This window comes from Salvelinus fontinalis, chromosome 11 (genome assembly GCF_029448725.1).
Source record: "Salvelinus fontinalis isolate EN_2023a chromosome 11, ASM2944872v1, whole genome shotgun sequence".
Classification (NCBI taxonomy): Eukaryota; Metazoa; Chordata; class Actinopteri; order Salmoniformes; family Salmonidae; genus Salvelinus; species Salvelinus fontinalis.
Window position 1 is genome coordinate 58,389,306 of NC_074675.1, and position 22,234 is coordinate 58,411,539.

The following is a 22,234-nucleotide window of genomic DNA, read 5'->3' on the forward strand; positions in this document are numbered from 1 at the left end:
CACACACCCTAACCATAATCACACGCCCTAACCGTAACCACACACCCTAACCATAATCACACACCCTAACCATAATCACACACCCTAACCGTAATCACACACCCTAACCGTAATCACACACCCTAACCGTAATCACACACCCTAACCGTAATCACACACACACACACCCTAACCATAATCACCCGCCCTAACAGTAACCACACACCCTAACCGTAATCACACGCCCTAACCGTAATCACACGCCCTAACCGTAATCACACGCCCTAACCGTAACCACACACCCTAACCGTAACCACACACCCTAACCATAATCACACACCCTAACCATAATCACACACCCTAACCATAATCACACACCCTAACCGTAATCACACACCCTAACCGTAATCACACACCCTAACCGTAATCACACACCCTAACCGTAATCACACGCACTAACCGTAATCACACGCACTAACCGTAATCACACACCCTAACCATAATCACACACCCTAACCGTAATCACACACCCTAACCGTAATCACACACCCTAACCGTAATCACACGCACTAACCGTAATCACACACCCTAACCATAATCACACACCCTAACCATAATCACACACCCTAACCGTAATCACACACCCTAACCGTAATCACACACCCTAACCGTAATCACACACCCTAATCACACACCCTAACCATAATCACACACCCTAACCATAACCACACACCCTAACCATAACCACACACCCTAACCGTAATCACACACCCTAACCGTAATCACACACCCTAACCACACACCCTAACCATAATTACACACCCTAACCGTAATCACACACCCTAACCACACACCCTAACCGTAATCACACACCCTAACCATAATCACACACCCTAATCACACACCCTAACCGTAATCACACACATTAACTGTAATCACACACCCTAACCACACACCCTAACCACACACCCTAACCGTAATCACACACCCTAACCGTAATCACACACCCTAACCATAATCACACACCCTAACCATAATCACACACCCTAACTATAATCACACACCCTAACCGTAATCACACACCCTAACCGTAATCACACACACACACACCCTAACCATAATCACACGCCCTAACCGTAACCACACACCCTAACCATAATCACACACCCTAACCATAATCACACACACTAACCATAATCACACACCCTAACCATAATCACACACACACACACACCCTAACCATAATCACACGCCCTAACCGTAACCACACACCCTAACCATAATCACACACCCTAACCATAATCACACACCCTAACTATAATCACACACCCTAACCGTAATCACGCACCCTAACCGTAATCACGCACCCTAACCGTAATCACGCACCCTAACCGTAATCACGCACCCTAACCGTAATCACACACCCTAACCGTAATCACACACCCTAACCGTAATCACACACCCTAACCGTAATCACACACCCTAACCATAATCACAAGCCCTAACCGTAACCACACGCCCTAACCATAATTACACGCCCTAACCGTAACCACACACCCTAACCATAATCACACACCCTAACCATAATCACACACCCTAACCATAATCACACACCCTAACCATAATCACACACCCTAACCATAATCACACACCCTAACCATAATCACACACCTTAACCATAATCACACACCTTAACCGTAATCACACACCTTAACCGTAATCACACACCCTAACCGTAATCACACGCACTAACCGTAATCACACGCACTAACCGTAATCACACACCCTAACCGTAATCACACGCACTAACCGTAATCACACACCCTAAGCGTAATCACACACCCTAAGCGTAATCACACACCCTAACCATAATCACACACCCTAACCATAATCACACACCCTAACCGTAATCACACACCTTAACCGTAATCACACACCCTAACCACACACCCTAACCATAATCACACACTCTAACCATAACCACACACCCTAACCATAACCACACACCCTAACCATAACCACACACCCTAACCATAACCACAGACTCTAACCGTAATCACACACCCTAACCGTAATCACACACCCTAACCACACACCCTAACCATAATTACACACCCTAACCATAATCACACACCCTAATCACACACCCTAACCGTAATCACACACCCTAACCACACACATTAACTGTAATCACACACCCTAACCACACACCCTAACCACACAAATTAAACCGTAATCACACACCCTAACAGTAATCACACACCCTAACCGTAATCACACACCCTAACCACACACCCTAACCGTAATCACACACCCTAACCATAATCACACACCCTAACCGTAATCACACACCCTAACCGTAATCACACACCCTAACCATGATCACACACCCTAACCATAAACACACACACACACACCCTAACCATAATCACACACCCTAACCATAATCACACACCCTAACCATAAACACACACACACACACCCTAACCATAATCACACACCCTAACCATAATCACACACCCTAACCACACACCCTAACCATAATCACACACCCTAACCGTAATTACACACCCTAACCGTAATCACACACCCTAACCATAACCACACACCCTAACCACACACACACACCCTAACCGTAATCACACACCCTAACCGTAATCACACACCCTAACCGTAATCACACACACACAACCTAACCGTAACCACACACCCTAACCGTAACCACACACCCTAACCGTAACCACACACCCTAACCGTAATCACACACCCTAACCGTAATCACACACCCTAACCGTAACCACACACCCTAACCGTAACCACACACCCTAACCGTAACCACACACCCTAACCGTAACCACACACCCTAACCGTAATCACACACCCTAACCGTAATCACACACCCTAAACGTAATCACACACCCTAACCTTAATCACACCCTAACCATAACCACACACCCTAACCATAATCACACACCCTAACCATAATCACACACCCTAACCATAATCACACACCCTAACCATAACCACACACCCTAACCATAATCACACACCCTAACCATAATCACACACCCTAACCATGATCACACACCCTAACCACACACCCTAACCATAATCACACACCCTAACCGTAATCACACACCCTAACCATAACAGCACCCTAACCAAAACCACACACCCTAACCACACACCCTAACCATAACCACACACCCTAACCATAATCACACACCCTAACCATAACCACACACCCTAATCATAATCACACACCCTAACCATAACAGCACCCTAACAATAACCACACACCCTAACCATAACCACACACCCTAACCATAACCACACACCCTAACCACACACCCTAACCATAATCACACACCCTAACCGTAACCACACACCCTAACCGTAACCACACACCCTAAGCGTAATCACACACCCTAAGCGTAATCACACACCCTAACCGTAATCACACACCCTAACCGTAATCACACACCCTAACCGTAATCACACACCCTAACCGTAATCACACACCCTAACCGTAATCACACACCCTAACCGTAATCACACACCCTAACCGTAATCACACACCCTAACCGTAATCACACACCCTAACCACACACCCTAACCATAATCACACACCCTAACCATAACCACACACCCTAACCATAACCACACACCCTAACCATAACCACACACCCTAACCGTAATCACACACCCTAACCGTAATCACACACCCTAACCACACACCCTAACCATAATTACACACCCTAACCGTAATCACACACCCTAACCACACACCCTAACCGTAATCACACACCCTAACCATAATCACACACCCTAATCACACACCCTAACCGTAATCACACACCCTAACCACACACATTAACTGTAATCACACACCCTAACCACACACCCTAACCACACACCCTAACCGTAATCACACACCCTAACCGTAATCACACACCCTAACCGTAATCACACACCCTAACCACACACCCTAACCGTAATCACACACCCTAACCATAATCACACACCCTAACCGTAATCACACACCCTAACCATAAACACACACACACACACACACCCTAACCATAATCACACACCCTAACCATAATCGCACACACTAACCATAACCGCACACCCTAACCATAATCACACACCCTAACCATAACCACACACCCTAACCACACACACACACCCTAACCATAATCACACACCCTAACCGTAATTACACACCCTAACCGTAATCACACACCCTAACCATAACCACACACCCTAACCACACACACACACCCTAACCATAATCACACACCCTAACCGTAATCACACACCCTAACCGTAATCACACACACACACCCTAACCATAACCAAACACCCTAACCATAACCACACACCCTAACCGTAACCACACACCCTAACCGTAACCACACACCCTAACCGTAATCACACACCCTAACCGTAATCACACACCCTAACCGTAACCACACACCCTAACCGTAACCACACACCCTAACCGTAATCACACACCCTAACCTTAATCACACCCTAACCATAACCACACACCCTAACCATAATCACACACCCTAACCATAATCACACACCCTAACCATAATCACACACCCTAACCATAATCACACACCCTAACCATAACCACACACCCTAACCATAATCACACACCCTAACCATAATCACACACCCTAACCATAACAGCACCCTAACCAAAACCACACACCCTAACCACACACCCTAACCCTAACCACACACCCTAACCATAACCACACACCCTAACCATAATCACACACCCTAACCATAACCACACACCCTAATCATAATCACACACCCTAACCATAACAGCACCCTAACAATAACCACACACCCTAACCATAACCACACACCCTAACCATAACCACACACCCTAACCACACACCCTAACCATAACCACACACCCTAACCATAACCACACACCCTAACCATAATCACACACCCTAACCATAACCACACACCCTAACCATAATCACACACCCTAACCATAACCACACACCCTAACCATAATCACACACCCTAACCATAATCACACACCCTAACCGTAATCACACACCCTAACCGTAACCACACACCCTAACCGTAACCACACACCCTAACCGTAATCACACACCCTAACCGTAATCACACACCCTAACCGTAATCACACACCCTAACCACACACCAACCATAATCACACACCCTAACCATAATCACACACACACACCCTAACCATAATCACACACCCTAACCATAACCACACACCCTAACCGTAATCACACACCCTAACCACAATTACACACCCTGACCATAATCACACACCCTAACCATAATCACACACCCTAACCATAATCACACACCCTAACCATAAACACACACCCTAACCATAACCACACACCCTAACCATAATCACACACCCTAACCATAACCACACACCCTAACCATAATCACACACCCTAACCATAATCACACACCCTAACCATAACCACACACCCTAACCGTAATCACACACCCTAACCATAATCACACACCCTAACCGTAATCACACACCCTAACCACACACCCTAACCATAACCACACACCCTAACTGTAACCACACACCCTAACCATAATCACACACCCTAACCATAATCACACACCCTAACCATAATCACACACCCTAACCACACACCCTAACCATAATCGCACACCCTAACCATAACCACACACCCTAACCATAATCACACACCCTAACCATAATCACACACCCTAACCATAATCACACACCCTAACCATAATCACACACCCTAACCATAATCACACACCCTAACCACACACCCTAACCGTAATCACACACCCTAACCGTAATCACACACCCTAACCATAACCACACACCCTAACCATAATCACACACCCTAACCATAATCACACACCCTAACCATAACCACACACCCTAACCATAACCACACACCCTAACCATAACCACACACCCTAACCATAACCACACACCCTAACCATAACCACACACCCTAACCATAATCACACACCCTAACCATAATCACACACCCTAACCATAACCACACACCCTAACCGTAATCACACACCCTAACCGTAATCACACACCCTAACCGTAATCACACACCCTAACCGTAATCACACACCCTAACCACACACCCTAACCATAATCACACACATACACCCTAACCATAATCACACAACCTAACCACACACACTAACCATAATCACACACCCTAACCACACACCCTAACCATAATCACACACCCTAACCACAATTACACACCCTGACCATAATCACAAACCCTAACCAAACACACTAACCATAATCACACACCCTAACCGTAATCACATACCCTAACCAAAACCAAAACCACACATCCTAACCATAACCACACAACCTAACCATAACCACACACCCTAACCATAACCACACACCCTAACCATAACCACACACCCTAACCATAACCACACACCCTAACCGTAACCACACACCCTAACCGTAACCACACACCCTAACCGTAATCACACACCCTAACCTTAATCACACCCTAACCATAACCACACACCCTAACCATAATCACACACCCTAACCATAATCACACACCCTAACCATAATCACACACCCTAACCATAATCACACACCCTAACCATAACCACACACCCTAACCATAATCACACACCCTAACCATAATCACACACCCTAACCATGATCACACACCCTAACCACACACCCTAACCATAATCACACACCCTAACCATAACAGCACCCTAACCAAAACCACACACCCTAACCACACACCCTAACCCTAACCACACACCCTAACCATAACCACACACCCTAACCATAATCACACACCCTAACCATAACCACACACCCTAATCATAACCACACACCCTAATCATAATCACACACCCTAACCATAACAGCACCCTAACAATAACCACACACCCTAACCATAACCACACACCCTAACCACACACCCTAACCATAACCACACACCCTAACCATAACCACACACCCTAACCATAATCACACACCCTAACCATAACCACACACCCTAACCATAATCACACACCCTAACCATAATCACACACCCTAACCGTAATCACACACCCTAACCGTAACCACACACCCTAACAGTAACCACACACCCTAACCGTAATCACACACCCTAACCGTAATCACACACCCTAACCGTAATCACACACCCTAACCACAGACCAACCATAATCACACACCCTAACCATAATCACACACACACACCCTAACCATAATCACACACCCTAACAATAACCACACACCCTAACCGTAATCACACACCCTAACCACAATTACACACCCTGACCATAATCACACACCCTAACCATAATCACACACCCTAACCATAATCACACACCCTAACCATAAACACACACCCTAACCATAACCACACACCCTAACCATAATCACACACCCTAACCATAACCACACACCCTAACCATAATCACACACCCTAACCATAATCACACACCCTAACCATAACCACACACCCTAACCATAATCACACACCCTAACCATAATCACACACCCTAACCGTAATCACACACCCTAACCACACACCCTAACCATAACCACACACCCTAACTGTAACCACACACCCTAACCATAATCACACACCCTAACCATAATCACACACCCTAACCATAATCACACACCCTAACCACACACCCTAACCATAATCGCACACCCTAACCATAACCACACACCCTAACCATAATCACACACCCTAACCATAATCACACACCCTAACCATAATCACACACCCTAACCATAATCACACACCCTAACCATAATCACACACCCTAACCACACACCCTAACCGTAATCACACACCCTAACCGTAATCACACACCCTAACCATAACCACACACCCTAACCATAATCACACACCCTAACCATAATCACACACCCTAACCATAACCACACACCCTAACCATAACCACACACCCTAACCATAACCACACACCCTAACCATAACCACACACCCTAACCATAACCACACACCCTAACCATAATCACACACCCTAACCATAATCACACACCCTAACCATAACCACACACCCTAACCATAATCACACACCCTAACCATAACCACACACCCTAACCGTAATCACACACCCTAACCGTAATCACACACCCTAACCGTAATCACACACCCTAACCGTAATCACACACCCTAACCACACACCCTAACCATAATCACACACATACACCCTAACCATAATCACACAACCTAACCACACACACTAACCATAATCACACACCCTAACCACACACCCTAACCATAATCACACACCCTAACCACAATTACACACCCTGACCATAATCACAAACCCTAACCAAACACACTAACCATAATCACACACCCTAACCGTAATCACATACCCTAACCAAAACCAAAACCACACATCCTAACCATAACCACACAACCTAACCATAACCACACACCCTAACCATAACCACACACCCTAACCATAACCACACACCCTAACCATAACCACACACCCTAACCATAACCACACACCCTAACCACAACCACACACCCTAACCATAATCACACACCCTAACCATAACCACACACCCTAACCATAACCACACACCCTAACCATAACCACACACCCTAACCATAAACACACACCCTAACCGTAAACACACACCCTAACCGTAATCACACACCCTAACCATAATCACACACCCTAACCACACACCCTAACCACACACCCTAACCGACATCACACACCCTAACCATAATCACACACACACACCCTAACCATAATCACACACCCTAACCATAACCACACACCCTAACCGTAATCACACACCCTAACCGTAATCACACACCCTAACCGTAATCACACACCCTAACCGTAATCACACACCCTAACCGTAATCAAACACACTAACCGTAATCACACACCCTAAACATAACCACACACCCTAACCATAATCACACAGACACCCTAACCATAATCACACAGACACCCTAACCATAATCACACAGCCTAACCACACACCCTATACGTAATCACACACCCTAACCATAATAACACACACACCCTAACCATAATCACACACCCTAACCATAATCACACACCCTAACCACACACCCTAACCACAATCACACACCCTAACCATAATCACACACACACCCTAACCATAATCACACACCCTAACCATAATCACACGCCCTAACCATAATCACACACCCTAACCATAATCACACACCCTAACCACACACCCTAACCGTAATCACACACCCTAACCATAATCACACACCCTAACCGTAATCACACACCCTAACCGTAATCACACATCCTAACCACACACCCTAACCATAACCACACACCCTAACTGTAATCACACACCCTAACCATAATCACACACCCTAACCATAATCACACACCCTAACCACACACCCTAACCATAATCACACACCCTAACCATAACCACACACCCTAACCATAATCACACACCCTAACCATAATCACACACCCTAACCGTAATCACACACCCTAACCACACACCCTAACCGTAACCACACACCCTAACTGTAACCACACACCCTAACCGTAATCACACACCCTAACCGTAATCACACACCCTAACCACACACCCTAACCATAATCACACACCCTAACCATAATCACACACATACACCCTAACCATAATCACACAACCTAACCACACACACTAACCATAATCACACACCCTAACCACACACCCTAACCATAATCACACACCCTAACCACAATTACACACCCTGACCATAATCACAAACCCTAACCAAACACACTAACCATAATCACACACCCTAACCATAATCACATACCCTAACCATAATCACACACCCTAACCATAACCACACACCCTAACCACAATCACACACCCTAACCGTAATCACACACCCTAACCATAACCACAAACCCTAACCATAATCACACACCCTAACCATAACCACACACCCTAACCAAAACCAAAACCACACATCCTAACCATAACCACACAACCTAACCATAACCACACACCCTAACCATAACCACACACCCTAACCATAATCACACACCCTAACCATAACCACACACCCTAACCACAACCACACACCCTAACCATAATCACACACCCTAACCATAACCACACACCCTAACCATAATCACACACCCTAACCATAATCACACACCCTAACCATAACCACACACCCTAACCATAAACACACACCCTAACCATAAACACACACCCTAACCATAATCACACACCCTAACCACACACCCTAACCACACACCCTAACCGACATCACACACCCTAACCATAATCACACACACACACCCTAACCATAATCACACACCCTTACCATAACCACACACCCTAACCGTAATCACACACCCTAACCGTAATCACACACCCTAACCATAATCACACACCCTAACCATAATCACACACCCTAACCGTAATCACACACCCTAACCACAATTACACACCCTGACCATAATCACAAACCCTAACCAAACACACTAACCATAATCACACACCCTAACCATAATCACATACCCTAACCATAATCACACACCCTAACCATAACCACACACCCTAACCACAATCACACACCCTAACCGTAATCACACACCCTAACCATAACCACAAACCCTAACCATAATCACACACCCTAACCATAACCACACACCCTAACCAAAACCAAAACCACACATCCTAACCATAACCACACAACCTAACCATAACCACACACCCTAACCATAACCACACACCCTAACCATAATCACACACCCTAACCATAACCACACACCCTAACCATAACCACACACCCTAACCACAACCACACACCCTAACCATAATCACACACCCTAACCATAACCACACACCCTAACCATAATCACACACCCTAACCATAACCACACACCCTAACCATAAACACACACCCTAACCATAAACACACACCCTAACCATAATCACACACCCTAACCATAATCACACACCCTAACCACACACCCTAACCACAATCACACACCCTAACCATAATCACACACACACCCTAACCATAATCACACACCCTAACCATAATCACACGCCCTAACCATAATCACACACCCTAACCATAATCACACACCCTAACCACACACCCTAACCGTAATCACACACCCTAACCATAATCACACACCCTAACCGTAATCACACACCCTAACCGTAATCACACATCCTAACCACACACCCTAACCATAACCACACACCCTAACTGTAACCACACACCCTAACCATAATCACACACCCTAACCATAATCACACACCCTAACCATAATCACACACCCTAACCATAATCACACACCCTAACCACACACCCTAACCATAATCACACACCCTAACCATAACCACACACCCTAACCATAATCACACACCCTAACCATAATCACACACCCTAACCGTAATCACACACCCTAACCACACACCCTAACCATAACCACACACCCTAACTGTAACCACACACCCTAACCGTAATCACACACCCTAACCGTAATCACACACCCTAACCACACACCCTAACCATAATCACACACCCTAACCATAATCACACACATACATCCTAACCATAATCACACAACCTAACCACACACACTAACCATAATCACACACCCTAACCACACACCCTAACCATAATCACACACCCTAACCACAATTACACACCCTGACCATAATCACAAACCCTAACCAAACACACTAACCATAATCACACACCCTAACCATAATCACATACCCTAACCATAATCACACACCCTAACCATAACCACACACCCTAACCACAATCACACACCCTAACCGTAATCACACACCCTAACCATAACCACAAACCCTAACCATAATCACACACCCTAACCATAACCACACACCCTAACCAAAACCAAAACCACACATCCTAACCATAACCACACAACCTAACCATAACCACACACCCTAACCATAACCACACACCCTAACCATAATCACACACCCTAACCATAACCACACACCCTAACCACAACCACACACCCTAACCATAATCACACACCCTAACCATAACCACACACCCTAACCATAATCACACACCCTAACCATAACCACACACCCTAACCATAAACACACACCCTAACCATAAACACACACCCTAACCATAATCACACACCCTAACCATAATCACACACCCTAACCACACACCCTAACCACACACCCTAACCGACATCACACACCCTAACCATAATCACACACACACACCCTAACCATAATCACACACCCTTACCATAACCACACACCCTAACCGTAATCACACACCCTAACCGTAATCACACACCCTAACCATAATCACACACCCTAACCGTAATCACACACCCTAACCACAATTACACACCCTGACCATAATCACAAACCCTAACCAAACACACTAACCATAATCACACACCCTAACCATAATCACATACCCTAACCATAATCACACACCCTAACCATAACCACACACCCTAACCACAATCACACACCCTAACCGTAATCACACACCCTAACCATAACCACAAACCCTAACCATAATCACACACCCTAACCATAACTACACACCCTAACCAAAACCAAAACCACACATCCTAACCATAACCACACAACCTAACCATAACCACACACCCTAACTATAACCACACACCCTAACCATAATCACACACCCTAACCATAACCACACACCCTAACCACAACCACACACCCTAACCATAATCACACACCCTAACCATAACCACACACCCTAACCATAATCACACACCCTAACCATAACCACACACCCTAACCATAAACACACACCCTAACCATAAACACACACCCTAACCATAATCACACACCCTAACCATAATCACACACCCTAACCACACACCCTAACCACACACCCTAACCGACATCACACACCCTAACCATAATCACACACACACACCCTAACCATAATCACACACCCTTACCATAACCACACACCCTAACCGTAATCACACACCCTAACCGTAATCACACACCCTAACCGTAATCACACACCCTAACCATAATCACACACCCTAACCACACACCCTAACCGTAATCACACACCCTAACCGTAATCACATACCCTAACCATAACCACACACCCTAACCATAATCACACATCCTAACCATAACCACACACCCTAACCTTAACCACACACCCTAACCATAACCACACACCCTAACCATAACCACACACCCTAACCATAATCACACACCCTAACCATAATCACACACCCTAACCATAACCACACACCCTAACCATAATCACACACCCTAACCATAATCACACACCCTAACCATAATCACACACCCTAACCGTAATCACACACCCTAACCGTAATCACACACCCTAACCGTAATCACACACCCTAACCACACACCCTAACCATAATCACACACATACACCCTAACCATAATCACACAACCTAACCACACACACTAACCATAATCACACACCCTAACCACACACCCTAACCATAATCACACACCCTAACCACAATTACACACCCTGACCATAATCACAAACCCTAACCAAACACACTAACCATAATCACACACCCTAACCATAATCACATACCCTAACCAAAACCAAAACCACACATCCTAACCATAACCACACAACCTAACCATAACCACACACCCTAACCATAATCACACACCCTAACCATAACCACACACCCTAACCATAACCACACACCCTAACCATAACCACACACCCTAACCACAACCACACACCCTAACCATAATCACACACCCTAACCATAACCACACACCCTAACCATAACCACACACCCTAACCATAACCACACACCCTAACCATAAACACACACCCTAACCATAAACACACACCCTAACCGTAATCACACACCCTAACCATAATCACACACCCTAACCACACACCCTAACCACACACCCTAACCGACATCACACACCCTAACCATAATCACACACACACACCCTAACCATAATCACACACCCTAACCATAACCACACACCCTAACCGTAATCACACACCCTAACCGTAATCACACACCCTAACCGTAATCACACACCCTAACCGTAATCACACACCCTAACCGTAATCAAACACACTAACCGTAATCACACACCCTAAACATAACCACACACCCTAACCATAATCACACAGACACCCTAACCATAACCACACACCCTAACCATAATCACACACCCTAACCATAATCACACAGCCTAACCACACACCCTATACGTAATCACACACCCTAACCATAATAACACACACACCCTAACCATAATCACACACCCTAACCATAATCACACACCCTAACCATAATCACACACACACCCTAACCATAATCACACACCCTAACCATAATCACACGCCCTAACCATAATCACACGCCCTAACCATAATCACACACCCTAACCATAATCACACACCCTAACCGTAATCACACACCCTAACCGTAATCACACACCCTAACCGTAATCACACACCCTAACCATAATCACACACCCTAACCGTAATCACACACCCTAACCGTAATCACACACCCTAACCGTAATCACACACCCTAACCACACACCCTAACCATAACCACACACCCTAACTGTAACCACACACCCTAACCGTAATCACACACCCTAACCATAATCACACACCCTAACCATAATCACACACCCTAACCACACACCCTAACCATAATCACACACCCTAACCATAACCACACACCCTAACCATAATCACACACCCTAACCATAATCACACACCCTAACCATAATCACACACCCTAACCGTAATCACACACCCTAACCACACACCCTAACCATAACCACACACCCTAACTGTAACCACACACCCTAACCGTAATCACACACCCTAACCGTAATCACACACCCTAACCACACACCCTAACCATAATCACACACCCTAACCATAATCACACACATACACCCTAACCATAATCACACAACCTAACCACACACACTAACCATAATCACACACCCTAACCACACACCCTAACCATAATCACACACCCTAACCACAATTACACACCCTGACCATAATCACAAACCCTAACCAAACACACTAACCATAATCACACACCCTAACCATAATCACATACCCTAACCATAATCACACACCCTAACCATAACCACACACCCTAACCACAATCACACACCCTAACCGTAATCACACACCCTAACCATAACCACAAACCCTAACCATAATCACACACCCTAACCATAACCACACACCCTAACCAAAACCAAAACCACACATCCTAACCATAACCACACAACCTAACCATAACCACACACCCTAACCATAACCACACACCCTAACCATAATCACACAACCTAACCATAACCACACACCCTAACCACAACCACACACCCTAACCATAATCACACACCCTAACCATAACCACACACCCTAACCATAATCACACACCCTAACCATAAACACACACCCTAACCATAATCACACACCCTAACCATAATCACACACCCTAACCACACACCCTAACCACACACCCTAACCGACATCACACACCCTCACCATAATCACACACACACACCCTAACCATAATCACACACCCTTACCATAACCACACACCCTAACCGTAATCACACACCCTAACCGTAATCACACACCCTAACCGTAATCACACACCCTAACCGTAATCACACACCCTAACCGTAATCACACACCCTAACCATAATAACACACACACCCTAACCATAATCACACACCCTAACCATAATCACACACCCTAACCACACACCCTAACCATAATCACACACCCTAACCATAATCACACACACACCCTAACCATAATCACACACCCTAACCATAATCACACACCCTAACCATAATCTCACACCCTAACCATAATCACACACCCTAACCACACACCCTAACCGTAATCACACACCCTAACCATAATCACACACCCTAACCATAATCACACACCCTAACCGTAATCACACACCCTAACCGTAATCACACACCCTAACCACACACCCTAACCATAACCACACACCCTAACCGTAACCACACACCCTAACCGTAACCACACACCCTAACCGTAACCACACACCCTAACCGTAATCACACACCCTAACCATAATCACACACCCTAACCATAATCACACACCCTAACCATAATCACACACCCTAACCATAATCACACACCCTAACCACACACCCTAACCATAATCACACACCCTAACCATAACCACACACCCTAACCGTAATCACACACCCTAACCGTAATCACACACCCTAACCATAATCACACACCCTAACCATAATCACACACCCTAACCACACACCCTAACCATAATCACACACCCTAACCATAATCACACACCCTAACCGTAATCACACACCCTAACCATAACCACACACCCTAACCATAATCACACACCCTAACCGTAATCACACACCCTAACCGTAATCACACACCCTAACCGTAATCACACACCCTAACCGTAATCACACACCCTAACCATAACCACACACCCTAACCATAACCACACACCCTAACCATAACCATACACCCTAACCGTAATCACACACCCTAACCAATACCACACACCCTAACCATAACCACACACCCTAACCATAACCACACACCCTAACCATAATCACACACCCTAACCATAATCACACACCCTAACCATAATCACACACCCTAACGGTAATCACACACCCTAACCATAATCACACACCCTAACCGTAATCACACACCCTAACCGTAATTACACACCCTAACCGTAATTACACACCCTAACCACACACCCTAACCATAATCACACACCCTAACCATAATCACACACACACACCCTAACCATAATCACACAACCTAACCGTAACCACACACCCTAACCGTAATCACACACCCTAACCACAATTACACACCCTAACCACACACACTAACCATAATCACACACCCTAACCACACACCCTAACCATAATCACACACCCTAACCACAATTACACACCCTGACCATAATCACAAACCCTAACCAAACACACTAACCATAATCACACACCCTAACCATAATCACATACCCTAACCATAACCACACACCCTAACCATAATCACACACCCTAACCATAATCACACACCCTAACCAAACACCCTAACCATAATCACACACCCTAACCATAATCACACGCCCTAACCATAATCACACACACTAACCATAACCACACACCCTAACCGTAATCACACACCCTAACCATAACCACACACCCTAACCATAACCACACACCCTAACCATAACCACACACCCTAACCACACACCCTAACATAAACCAAAACCACACACCCTAACCATAATCACACAACCTAACCATAACCACACACCCTAACCATAACCACACACCCTAACCATAATCACACACCCTAACCATAACCACACACCCTAACCACAACCACACACCCTAACCATAACCACACACCCTAACCATAACCACACACCCTAACCATAACCACACACCCTAACCATAACCACACACCCTAACCATAAACACACACCCTAACTATAAACACACACCCTAACCGTAATCACACACCCTAACCATAATCACACACCCTAACCACACACCCTAACCACACACCCTAACCGACATCACACACCCTAACCATAATCACACACACACACCCTAACCATAACCACACACCCTAACCGTAACCACACACCCTAACCGTAATCACACACCCTAACCGTAATCACACACCCTAACCGTAACCACACACCCTAACCGTAACCACACACCCTAACCGTAACCACACACCCTAACCGTAACCACACACCCTAACCATAATCACACACACTACCTAACCATAATCACACAGCCTAACCACACACCCTAACCATAATCACACACCCTAACCATAATCACACACACACCCTAACCATAATCACACACCCTAACCATAATCACACACCCTAACCATAATCACACACCCTAACCGTAATCACACACCCTAACCATAACCACACACCCTATACGTAATCACACACCCTAACCATAATAACACACACACCTTAACCATAATCACACACCCTAACCATAACCACACACCCTAACCATAATCACACACCCTAACCATAATCACACACCCTAACCATAATCACACACCCTAACCATAATCACACACACACACCCTAACCATAATCACACACCCTAACCATAATCACACACCCTAACCATAATCACACGCCCTAACCATAATCACACGCCCTAACCATAATCACACACCCTAACCATAATCACACACCCTAACCACACACCCTAACCGTAATCACACACCCTAACCATAATCACACACCCTAACCATAATCACACACCCTAACCACACACCCTAACCACACACCCTAACCATAATCACACACCCTAACCATAACCACACACCCTAACCATAATCACACACCCTAACCATAACCACACACCCTAACCGTAATCACACACCCTAACCGTAACCACACACCCTAACCGTAATCACACACCCTAACCGTAATCACACACCCTAACCGTAATCACACACACTAACCGTAATCACACACACTAACCGTAATCACACACCCTAAACCGTAATCACACACCCTAAACCGTAATCACACACACTAACCGTAATCACACACCCTAACCACACACCCTAACCACACACCCTAATCACACACCCTAACCGTAATCACACACCCTAACCGTAATCACACACCCTAACCGTAATCACACACCCTAACCGTAATCACACACCCTAACCGTAATCACACACCCTAACCGTAATCACACACCCTAACCGTAATCACACACCCTAACCGTAATCACACACCCTAACCGTAATCACACACCCTAACCATAATCACAAACCCTAACCATAATCACACACCCTAACCACACACCCTAACCACACACCCTAACCATAATCACACACCCTAACCGTAACCACACACCCTAACCATAATCACACACCCTAACCATAATCACACACCCTAACCGTAATCACACACCCTAACCATAACCACACACCCTAACCATAATCACACACCCTAACCGTAATCACACACCCTAACCGTAATCACACACCCTAACCGTAATCACACACCCTAACCGTAATCACACACCCTAACCATAACCACACACCCTAACCATAACCACACACCCTAACCATAACCATACACCCTAACCGTAATCACACACCCTAACCAATACCACACACCCTAACCATAACCACACACCCTAACCATAACCACACACCCTAACCATAATCACACACCCTAACCATAATCACACACCCTAACCATAATCACACACCCTAACGGTAATCACACACCCTAACCATAATCACACACCCTAACCGTAATCACACACCCTAACCGTAATTACACACCCTAACCGTAATTACACACCCTAACCACACACCCTAACCATAATCACACACCCTAACCATAATCACACACACACACCCTAACCATAATCACACAACCTAACCGTAACCACACACCCTAACCGTAATCACACACCCTAACCACAATTACACACCCTAACCACACACACTAACCATAATCACACACCCTAACCACACACCCTAACCATAATCACACACCCTAACCACAATTACACACCCTGACCATAATCACAAACCCTAACCAAACACACTAACCATAATCACACACCCTAACCATAATCACATACCCTAACCATAACCACACACCCTAACCATAATCACACACCCTAACCATAATCACACACCCTAACCAAACACCCTAACCATAATCACACACCCTAACCATAATCACACGCCCTAACCATAATCACACACACTAACCATAACCACACACCCTAACCGTAATCACACACCCTAACCATAACCACACACCCTAACCATAACCACACACCCTAACCATAACCACACACCCTAACCACACACCCTAACATAAACCAAAACCACACACCCTAACCATAATCACACAACCTAACCATAACCACACACCCTAACCATAACCACACACCCTAACCATAATCACACACCCTAACCATAACCACACACCCTAACCACAACCACACACCCTAACCATAACCACACACCCTAACCATAACCACACACCCTAACCATAACCACACACCCTAACCATAACCACACACCCTAACCATAAACACACACCCTAACTATAAACACACACCCTAACCGTAATCACACACCCTAACCATAATCACACACCCTAACCACACACCCTAACCACACACCCTAACCGACATCACACACCCTAACCATAATCACACACACACACCCTAACCATAACCACACACCCTAACCGTAACCACACACCCTAACCGTAATCACACACCCTAACCGTAATCACACACCCTAACCGTAACCACACACCCTAACCGTAACCACACACCCTAACCGTAACCACACACCCTAACCGTAACCACACACCCTAACCATAATCACACACACTACCTAACCATAATCACACAGCCTAACCACACACCCTAACCATAATCACACACCCTAACCATAATCACACACACACCCTAACCATAATCACACACCCTAACCATAATCACACACCCTAACCATAATCACACACCCTAACCGTAATCACACACCCTAACCATAACCACACACCCTATACGTAATCACACACCCTAACCATAATAACACACACACCTTAACCATAATCACACACCCTAACCATAACCACACACCCTAACCATAATCACACACCCTAACCATAATCACACACCCTAACCATAATCACACACCCTAACCATAATCACACACACACACCCTAACCATAATCACACACCCTAACCATAATCACACACCCTAACCATAATCACACGCCCTAACCATAATCACACGCCCTAACCATAATCACACACCCTAACCATAATCACACACCCTAACCACACACCCTAACCGTAATCACACACCCTAACCATAATCACACACCCTAACCATAATCACACACCCTAACCACACACCCTAACCACACACCCTAACCATAATCACACACCCTAACCATAACCACACACCCTAACCATAATCACACACCCTAACCATAACCACACACCCTAACCGTAATCACACACCCTAACCGTAACCACACACCCTAACCGTAATCACACACCCTAACCGTAATCACACACCCTAACCGTAATCACACACACTAACCGTAATCACACACACTAACCGTAATCACACACCCTAAACCGTAATCACACACCCTAAACCGTAATCACACACACTAACCGTAATCACACACCCTAACCACACACCCTAACCACACACCCTAATCACACACCCTAACCGTAATCACACACCCTAACCGTAATCACACACCCTAACCGTAATCACACACCCTAACCGTAATCACACACCCTAACCGTAATCACACACCCTAACCGTAATCACACACCCTAACCGTAATCACACACCCTAACCGTAATCACACACCCTAACCGTAATCACACACCCTAACCATAATCACAAACCCTAACCATAATCACACACCCTAACCACACACCCTAACCACACACCCTAACCATAATCACACACCCTAACCGTAATCACACACCCTAACCATAATCACACACCCTAACCGTAATCACACACCCTAACCGTAATCACACACCCTAACCGTAATCACACACCCTAACCATAATCACAAACCCTAACCATAATCACACACCCTAACCACACACCCTAACCACACACCCTAACCGTAATCACACACCCTAACCATAATCACAAACCCTAACCATAATCACACACCCTAACCACACACCCTAACCACACACCCTAACCATAATCACACACCCTAACCGTAATCACACACCCTAACCATAATCACACACCCTAACCGTAATCACACACCCTAACCGTAATCACACACCCTAACCGTAATCACACACCCTAACCATAATCACAAACCCTAACCATAATCACACACCCTAACCACACACCCTAACCACACACCCTAACCGTAATCACACACCCTAACCTTTATCACACACCCTAACCTTAATCACACACCCTAACCACACACCCTAACCATAATCAAACACCCTAACCACACACCCTAACCACACACGCTAACCACACAACCTAACCGTAATCACACACCCTAACCACACACACACTAACCATAATCACACACCCT

At 45.4% G+C, this 22,234-nt stretch overlaps 1 protein-coding gene across 3 annotated transcripts in view; it reads right to left on the bottom strand.

The window, feature by feature from the left end:
* Window positions 1-22,234, bottom strand: part of LOC129866010 (2-acylglycerol O-acyltransferase 1-like) — an 81,730-nt gene that overhangs the window by 32,092 nt on the left and 27,404 nt on the right. The gene's annotated exons all lie outside the window — the stretch shown is intronic.